General features: G+C 41.0%; 1 pseudogene; it reads left to right on the forward strand.

Moving 5' to 3' along the window:
* Window positions 1–1,992: 1,992 nt before the first annotated feature.
* Window positions 1,993–5,596, forward strand: LOC118624992 (annotated as a pseudogene).
* Window positions 5,597–7,758: the final 2,162 nt, after the last annotated feature.

Raw genomic sequence — 7,758 nt, forward strand, 5'->3', positions numbered from 1 at the left:
TACCTAACATGGCATGCCAACATCCGACACCAGGCCTGGTGCATATTAGGCAGTGGTGTATCAAGGGCAGGACAGTAGGAGTAGTGCCCCTGATTCAGACAATAAGGGGATGTGTTTAAAAACAAGAATAAAAACCAATGAGGAGTTGGTTTGCTTTTTATCATCACTGTAAGTCTTTAATTCTAAACAATGACAGTGATAGAATACTCCTCTGGAAAATTCATTTGTTGATATAAATTCTGTAAGGATTGTTGGTATTACTGATTTTACTAATGAAAGCTTCACATTGGCACATATTTGTATTACTTACACTTTAATTTTATTTTACATAAAAGTAAATACAGAGAATTCCCAGTTTACAGCAAGCTCTCAAGAAATGCAGACTCAGCTACACATAGTCATTTCAACAGTAAGTTCACAACAGTTTAGAATTGTTCTAGCTCATTTTGAAAGTAGTTTATATCTCAGACCCCAGAGAGACCGGGTTCAATTCCTGCTGGGGGTGCGTACCTCTATTGCAGTTTGTCCCCGGCCCTGGTTGGGTTGTGCGGGTGGCGGCCACTGGATGTGTCCCTTTCACATCGATGTTTCTCTCTCTCTGTTCCTCTCTCTCCCTCCCATTCTATCGGAACAAAAAAGGAAGGGTGTCCTCAGGTAAGGATAAAAAAAAATTTTAAAACAGTGAAACAGAGTGCACACTACAAGATGTAACATTTTTGTCTGATTAGTGTGTATTTTGGTTCATTCATAAAATATTTTACTTAATTTAAATATCTTTAAAATTGAAATTCATTCTTTTAAAATTGTTATTGTTATTTAATAAGCTAAAATATTATTTATCAACAGCAATATATAAGAATAAGGATTTTCGATTTCTTCAAGAAATACATTAATGTAAATAAAAAGTATCAAATGTTGTTTTTTTTGTTTTTTTGTTTTTTTTTATCCTCATGCCAGGATATTTTTCCATTTTTTGTACAGATAGAGTGGGAGGGAGAGAGAGGAAGGGAGAGAGAGAGAGAAACATCGACGTGAAGGGACACATCGAGTGGCTGCCACCCGCACGACCAACCAGGGCCGGAAACAAACTGCAACCGAAGTACGTGCCCTTAGCGGGAACCGAACCCAGGTCTCTCCGGACCGCAGGTCGACGCTCTAACCGCTGAGCCAAACCGGCCAGGGCTTTTTTTTCTGTTTTAACTGATATTTATTTTATTACTTGTTAGTGTAAGTAATAAAATAATGTAAGTTAATTAACAAGTAAGTAATAAAACAACATTTTATTTTTTGTTCAATGAAACAAAATTTCCACACTCATTTCCCCCCCTGATCATTATTCTCATTCATTTTTATTTTATGATTCTTATTAAAAAATAAATTGTGTGGAGAGGAGCTTAAAAATTATTCCAAGTTTCAGCCCTGGCCAGTTTGGCTCAGCGGTTAGAGCGTCGGCCTGCGGTCCAGAGAGACCCGGGTTCGGTTCCCGCTAAGGGCACGTACTTCGGTTGCAGTTTGTCCCCAGCCCTGGTTGGTCGTTTGGGTGGCAGCCACTCGATGTGTCCCTTTCACGTCGATATTTCTCTCTCTCTCTCTCTTCCTCTCTTTCCCTCCCACTCTATCTGTACAAAAGATGGAAAAATGTCCTCAGGTGAGGATTAAAAAAAAAAAAAAAATTATTCCAAGTTTCAAATGTTAGATAAGACAGTGATGGTAGGTGATCAAAAAATATTTGTTGAATGCATGAATTGGTCAATTTAAAAAGTCACTATTATGTAAGGATTTGATCTCTTTTCAAATTAACCAGGCTATATACTAACTAAAAACACTGACAATTTTATTTCCAGCTGGCAGACAAATAAAATGTTTTCAAGAAGCAAAATATATCTACCCAGATTATGACGATGAAGTCAATATTTGGCCTAGACCATAGTCACAAAGCAACAATTTTAAAATGACCCATAAATTCTGTGAACTAAGCCACCCTTTTTGGAAATGAAGACTTCTGAGTTTACCGGACAAAGGTATAGAATTGGTGAGTACAGAGAGGGGCACTGAATCTCCTGCAGTTAGTTCCCTGGGAAAAGGTGGGAAGAGAGTTTTTGGTTGGTTGGCTGTTTTCAGCAAAAAAGAGTAGGCAGCCTATTCAAACCATCATTTCCTTTACCCTTGTGACTGTACCCTACTATGTTTCTAGGAGAGTATGTTCCTTATGTTTTGTCACTTCTAACTTCTGGATAACAATATAAGTGAAATGAATTTTCCACTGCTCCAGGATCAAAGGGGTTTTGGGCTTTGAGCTTTATGAATTCCAATCCCTGTTCCTTTTTTCTCAGTTTTAATGCCTGTTTCTCTGTCTCTGTCACACGCGCGTGCACACACACTCACACACACAGACACACACACCACATACACATACAGAGGCAAGGAAATACTTTTCTCTAATCACAGCTATAGAGGGACTTTGGGTGTTGGCTCACACCTTTAAGATGTCAATGCTGGCATGGGTGGAGCTTATCTGAAAAATTCAAGGAACTGTTTGAATTATAAGGGAAGTCCTTGCTTTGTCTGTTTTAGTTAAAATGTAAGCTTGAGCCCTGGCTGGTGTTGCTTAGTGGTTAGAGTAGCAGCCAGTGGACCAAAGAGTCACGGGGTCCAATTCCCTGTCAAGGGCACTTACCTGGGTTGCAGGTTCAATACCCGGCCCTGGTCAGGGTGATGGGGGAGACAATCAATCAATGTGTGTCTCTCACATCCATGCTTCTTTCTCTTTCTCCTTCTCTCCCCCTCCTTCCCTCCACACTCTCTGAAAATCAATGGAAAAAATATCCTCAGGTGAGGATTTAAAAAAAAAAAAATGTAATCTAAGTCAGAATCCAAATCAACTTATTTTGAAACCTAAAAAGGAAGAGAGATTAATAACTAATGTTTACTTTTTCCCTTTTTTAAATTAAGGAGTCTGTTTCCTTTGTATTTACCTACTCTCTGTTCGGAAAGGAGTTTATTTACTTAGGCAGAGGATAGCAGAAATGAAGCCCTTTAAATTTTGCTTTTGGGTGGAGTATTAAGAAAATACACGAAAGAAAAGTGTAGAGTAACAGAGTAGAATAACATGACACAAAGACATTGTAACTTTCTATAAAATTGGCAGCTTTGCCCCAGTCACACAGAACCGTGAAACCCAGGCTCCTGCCTCCCTTCAACCCCCTCCCGAGCAGGGCATGGAAGAGGAGATGGTTTGTGTTACACAGTGGCAGTTTAACTGGAGATCCAGATGTTTTAGAATATTACAAAAATGATCATGCCAAGAAGCCGATCTGTATTATTGATTTAAATTTGTGTCAGCAAGTTGATGCTGGATGGACATTTAACAAAAAGGAGTTTGAAAACAGCTACATTTTATATGTCAACATCATTGACCGAATTTTCTACTTGGTAGCAGACAGTGAGGAAGAGATGAATAAGTGGGTCCTTTGTATTTGTGACATCTGTGGGTTTAATCCTATAGAAGAAGATCCTGTGAAGCCACCAGCGGCTCCTTACAAGCACTGGCGGATTTACCTGCAGCTGTCATTACACCCCCATCCGCCCAGGTGGATTCATCCTCTGCTGCTGCTGCTGCTGCTGCCACCGCCTCCGTATCAGCTGATTAACCTTCCGCCGTATCTGGAAACCCTTGCCATCTAGGAGGATCCTCAAGACTACCTCTTGCTCATCAACTGTCAAAGCAAGAAGCCTGAACCCACCAGAACACACGCTGATTCTGCAAAATCCACCTCCTGAAACGGACTGCAACCATAACGTCCCTGCTCATAAAAATCCTGCGTCCTCCCAGAGCAAACACGGATGAATGGCTTGCTCCCAGCAGCAAATTGTGCACGACTCTCCGCCACCTCGAGCTGTCTGTTCCTGCAGACACCAGCCTTCACAACCTGCCCAGGAGTTATTCCCACCACGTTCTACCAAAGGTGTCTCCATCCGGTACCGAAGCCGATGGAGAACTCTATGTCTCTAATACCCCCTCTGGGACACCGAGTCTCGAGGCTCAACTGAGGCACGTGTCTGTGAGTTAGGACATTCCTTCCACACCTGGTAATAATCAGATTCCACGAACATTTCCAGATGGAACCCTGGGCCAGACGTCAAAGCTAGACACTATTCCACATATTCCTCCACCCCGGCCACCAAAACCACATCGGGCTCACGGCCGATCTCCTGTGGAAACGTCGGCATCACACGCACGGCCTCAGACACCGACGGGGGTCACAGCATTCCCACCGCAGGCCTGCCGCCGTCCCGCAGTCACACCCTCTCCACAGTGGATCTGAACAAACTGCGGAAAGATGCTAGTTCTCAAGACTGCTGTGATATGCCACGGACATTTCCAAGTGATAGATCTAGTTCCCTTGAAGGCTTCCATAACCACTTTAAAATAAAAAATGTATTGACAGTGGGAAGTGTATCAAGTGAAGAGCTGGATGAGAATTACGTCCCGATGAATCCCAACTCTCCGCCAAGGCAGCATTCCAGCAGTTTTACGGAACCAATTCAGGAGGCAAATTATGTGCCAGTGACCCCAGGGACATTTGATTTCTCTTCATTTGGAATGCAAGTTCCTCCTCCTACTCATATGGGCTTCAGGTCCAGCCCAAAGACCCCTCCCAGAAGGCCCATCCCTGTTGCATCCCCCCCCCCCCCAAAGGAACCTCAAACCGGACAAAAAAGGTCAAAGTCCTAAAATTTTAAGACCCAAACCCCATGGTTTAGAGCGAACTGATTCTCAAACCATACGTGACTTTGCTACAAGATGAAAGGCCAAGCCAGCACCTTTAGAAATACAACCTTTGCCAGAATGGGAAGAATTCCAAGCCCCAGTTAGATCTCCCATCACTAGGAGTTTTGCTCGAGACTCCTCCAGGTTCCCCATGTCTCCCTGACCAGATTCAGTGCATAGCACAACCTCAAACAGCGACTCACACGACAGTGAAAAGAATTATGTCCCCATGAATCCAAACCTATCCTGTGAAGACTCAAGTCTTTTTGGCAGTAACAGTCTTTTTTATTTTATTTTATTTATTTATTTTTTATCCTCACCCGAGGACATTTTTTTCGTTTTTGTTGTTGTTCAGGGAGAGAGAGGAAGAGAGAGAGAGAGAAAAAAAAACATTGATGTGAAAGGGACACATCGAGTGGTTTCCACCCACATGACCCAACTGGGTCTGGGGACAAACTGCAACCAAGGTACATGCCCTTAGCAGGAACTGAACCCGGGTCTCTCTGGACTGCAGGCCAACACTCTAACCGCTGAGCCAAACGGGCCAGGGCTGGCAGTAACAGTCTAGATGGAGGAAGCAGCCCCATGATCAAGCCCAAAGGAAATAAACAAGTGGAATACCTTGATCTAGATTTAGATTCTGGGAAATCCACACCACTCCCTAAACAAAAGAGCAGTGGCTCAGGAAGCAGTGCAGCAGATGAGAGAGTGGATTATGTTGTGGTTGACCAATAGAAGACCTTAGCTCTGAAGAGCACCCGAGAGGCCTGGACAGATGGGAGACAGTCCACAGAATCCGAAATACCAACCAAGAGTGTGAAATGAAAATGTTACTCTGCTGTGTCTGAACAAAAGAGAACTGAACTGTAAAGACGAATCCCATTTCACTGAAGATGACTTCACATCTCTACACTAGGTAGATCTTCAACTGAGTCGAGTTGAAGCCAAAGGACCTTTCAGACATAATCAAGCAATTTACACTGTCAATGGTGCTTTTTAGTATCTGAACAATTCGTAACATGTAAACTATGTGGGAAAATAGTGTTGTGTAGCTCCCAGAAAGAAAAAAAACACTTGGTTCCGTAGTTAACACACTTGTAGTATTACTGTATTTATGCACTTTTTCATTTAAAACATTGGTTGGGGTATTAGCAGATGTACCTTAAGGTAATTCCTTTGCAAGTTTTTGTTTTTCCTCACACTACTCTAGATAACAATACTAAGTTAACTAAGCTACTTTTAGATTTGTAAATTTCTCTTTAAACTTCAATGTAACATTAAGAGGAGAAGTAGTAGATTCACAACTGACCTTTCTACCTGACACTTCAGGTGGTAATCGTTAAACTACATAGTTGGACTCCTCAATCACTGCCTTCTAGAATGCTAAGGATAATATATGTACTGGCATTAGGACCTAGTTCTCTGGTTCATGATGTAGAGTTAGTTCTCAGTGGTAGAACTTTGTTATATTTTGTTAATTACAGTGTTCTTAGTTCGTTGAGTGAAAATTCTGCCAGGTGGGATCTTGTACCTTGGAAAGACTGAATAATTATACCACCATGTAAGCCTACAGATCACTGATGGCATGCAGTGATGATACGCTCTCACACTTGTTAACATGTATTAAACTATACATAATTTGCAAAACGTAGTTTATATAACTAATCAGGTACGTACCAGGCACTGATGTGCTAATACACTGATCGGGTTTAGACAGTGAGCTTTAATTGTGTTCTCCTTAGTCCTAATGTCTGGTTTCCAATTTGGAATTAATGACACAGTTGATATTCACTGTTAGTTATAGCAACATACTGTAATTATTTAATTAGTAATTCAGATTTATTTACTCTAAGAATGAAACTCTATCTTTTGAGAACATAGTGCCCTCTCTATGATTTTTTTAAAAAACTTTACTTAATATTCTTCTTGGCCTTATATTTAAATCCCTATGCAATTAATATTTTATACCTGCATTTAAATATATATATATAGATGTTATCTAAGTGATTCTCATATGTAGCACCTGTTGCTTTTCCAGTAAAAAAAATTAAGGATTTCTTTTTTGTTCAGATAGAGTGGGAGGGAGAGAGAGGAAGAGAGAGAAACATCGATGTGAATGGGACATATCAAATGGCCGCCACCCACATGACCCAACCAGGGCCAGGGACAAACTGCAACCGAGGTACATGCCCTTAGCGGGAACCAAACCTGGGTCTCTCTGGACCACAGGCCAATGCTCTAACTGCCGGGCCATACCGGCCAGGGCAAAAAATTAAGGATTTTATACTGTGATTTATATTCACTGTCCCAGTTCAAGAAATATTGGAGCCCTGGCCAGTTTGGCTCAGCATCAGTAACATTTGATGCTTTTGAATGTTTGCTTCTTTTTAAAATAAAAGCTAAAAACCCTGAAGTGAATTTTGAGGTGGATTTTTAAATAAAAAGATTGTTAAAAAATAAAAATTAAGCCCTGGCTGGTTTGGTTCAGCGGTTAGAGCATCAGCCTGCAGTCCAGAGAGACCTGTGTTTGGTTCCCGCTAAGGGCACGTACCTTGGTTGCAGTTCGTCCCTGGCCCTGGTTGGGTCATGCGGGTGGCAACCACTCGATGTGTCCCTTTCACGCCGATGTTTCTCTCTCTCTCTCCCTTCCACTCACTCTGAACAAAAAATGGAAAAATGTTCTCGGATGAGGATAAAAAATAAATAAATAAATAAATAAATAAATAAATAAATAAATAAATAAAAATTAAAATAAAAACAAAATTGGCAGCTTTTACATTGCTTCAAATTGCAGTTTTCTTGTTACCCTCTCAATTTATATAAGTACATGTTAATTTGAGCAATAAATATGTTACTGAAAAGACTATTTGTACCAGAGGAGAATCTTTTTTTTTTTAAGTATTGGTGAATCCTTTTATTGAAGAATCACTTTCTATTCTATCAAGCCAGATTTCCAGGTAGATTTGATTAAAGAGAGGCATACCTGT

The sequence above is a fragment of the Molossus molossus genome, unplaced genomic scaffold, assembly GCF_014108415.1.
Source record: "Molossus molossus isolate mMolMol1 unplaced genomic scaffold, mMolMol1.p scaffold_m16_p_11, whole genome shotgun sequence".
In the NCBI taxonomy this organism is placed as follows: Eukaryota; Metazoa; Chordata; class Mammalia; order Chiroptera; family Molossidae; genus Molossus; species Molossus molossus.